At 41.3% G+C, this 2,302-nt stretch overlaps 1 pseudogene; it reads left to right on the top strand.

Annotated features, from left to right (window-relative positions):
* The window catches only part of LOC107661075 (protein FAM234B-like), a 14,016-nt pseudogene extending 13,234 nt beyond the window's left edge, over window positions 1–782 (top strand).
* Window positions 783–2,302: the final 1,520 nt, after the last annotated feature.

Genomic DNA, 2,302 nt, shown 5'->3' with positions numbered 1-2,302 from the left:
TGTGTGTGTGCAGTGAGCTACCAAGCGCAGCAGAAGGACGCGTCCTACATCAGCGTGTCGTCTCGGCCCTCGTCCGGCCGCGCTCTCGGCGCTCAGATGCTCAAGACTCTCAGTCTGAGAGCGGCCCTCGCAGATGCCAGGATCCTACGGCTGGCGGACGCTGACAGAGACGGCAAACTCAGTGCTTTCCACGTCAACACGTTCTTCAGACGCCTGGCCTTCAGACAGGTACAGGAGACTTCAGATATTCTCTGTGTAACGGCTCCTAACATTAGTGTGCCGTGACTGACTGAGGACCTTCACACCTGTGTTTCTCCGCAGTGAGCCAGTGCTGGGACTCGTCCTCATTCCTGCAGATGAAAAACACAGCTGCTCTTCATCCATCATTCATAATGACAACAATAATAATAATGCTGCTGGCTGTCACATGGTGTTTTATGCTTTTATTGGGACTCCTCTGCACGTGGAGTTGGTTTGTTGTAGATATTTCTGACTCTCTGTACAGTATTTCTATGTGACTGGATGATGCTGTTAACACTGCTGGACTAATGCTGATCAATAAACACATTCACAGCAGAGACGCGATCTGTAACGACAATCACTGCAGCTCAGAGAAACACAAAAACAGCAGTGACTTAGATAATTATGCTGGAGAGGAGCTTTCATCAGCCAAATTCAGATGCACAATTTGCATATTGATTCCCCTAGTCAAAGCTGAATGGGGCGACAAGGATTATTGTTGCCACTTTCCATAGAAATAAGTGTTTTTTTATTAAACTATAAATGTCTTTTTTGCTTGTACTTAATGTCTATTTAAATGTCTGAAATGTAAAATACACTTTATGAGGTGAATAGTTGTGATGTATGAAAAGTACTGAGCGCGTCTGTCTCTGGCTCAGCGGCAGCCAAAGGGTTAAAATTGATCGCGTGTCGGCGTGGAGTGGGACTAGTTAATTAGCATAACCTAGGTATGGCATCTTGTTTTAGGGAAGTTTACATCCGTTAATAGGCTTGACATCTTAATATATTATAATATTTTACTTAGCTAGTTTTTGATAAAAGTTTTTGTCTTCTGTGTAAAAATAACTTTCCTGGGTATATGGAATGCCACAAGGCTCAGTAATAGGACCGTTGCTTTTCACACTTTACATGTTACCCTTGGGAGATATCATCAAGAAACACCGCGTTAGCTTTCACTGTTATGCTGATGATACTCAGCTCTATATTTCTTCGTGTCCTGATGAAACATACTAATTCGCAAAACTAACGGAATGCATAGTCAATATAAAAAACTGGATGACTAGTAATTTCTTACTGCTAAATTCTGAAAAAACAGAAGTGTTAATTATAGGACCTAAAACCTCTGCATGTAATAACCTAGAACACTCTCTAAGACTTGATGGCTGCTCTGTCAGTTCCTCTTCATCAGTTAGGAACCTAGGTGTGCTATTTGATAGCAATCTTTCCTTAGAAAGCCACGTTTCTAGCATTTGTAAAACTGCATTTTTCCATCTCAAAAATATATCTAAATTACGACCTATGCTCTCAATGTCAAATGCAGAAATGTTAATCCATGCGTTCATGACCTCAAGGTTAGATTATTGTAATGCTTTATTGGGTGGTTGTTCTGCACGCTTAATAAACAAACTCCAGCTGGTCCAAAATGCAGCAGCTAGAGTTCTTACTAAAACCAGGAAGTATGACCATATTAGCCCGGTTCTGTCAACACTGCACTGGCTACCTATTAAACATCGTATAGATTTTAAAATCTTGCTTATTACTTATAAAGCCCTGAATGGTTTAGCACCTCAGTATTTGAACGAGCTCTTATTACATTATAGTCCTCCACGTCCGCTGCGTTCTCAACTCTGGCAATTTGATAATACCTAGAATATCAAAATCAACTGCGGGCGGCAGATCCTTTTCCTATTTAGCTCCCAAACTCTGGAATAACCTACCTAACATTGTTCGGGAGGCAGACACACTCTGTCAGTTTAAATCTAGATTAAAGACCCATCTCTTTAACCTGTTTTACACATAACACAGTAACACATTTCTAATATTCAAATCCGTTTAAAGGATTGTTAGGCTGCATTAATTAGGTCAACTGGAACTGGGAACACTTCCCATAACACCCGATGTACTTGCTACATCGTTAGAAGAAAGGCATCTACGCTAATATTAGTCTGTTTCTCTCTTATTCCGAGGTAACCGTAGCCACCAGATCCAGTCTGTATCCAGATCAGATGGAGGATCAGCACCTAGGGCCTCATTTATAAAATGTTGCGTATAAACCGTACTA

Source organism: Sinocyclocheilus anshuiensis, unplaced genomic scaffold (assembly GCF_001515605.1).
Source record: "Sinocyclocheilus anshuiensis isolate Anshui unplaced genomic scaffold, SAMN03320099.WGS_v1.1 scaffold2803, whole genome shotgun sequence".
Lineage (NCBI taxonomy): Eukaryota > Metazoa > Chordata > Actinopteri > Cypriniformes > Cyprinidae > Sinocyclocheilus > Sinocyclocheilus anshuiensis.
The sequence above is the reverse complement of the archived record's forward strand: the minus strand, read 5'-3'. Positions and strand labels throughout refer to the sequence as shown.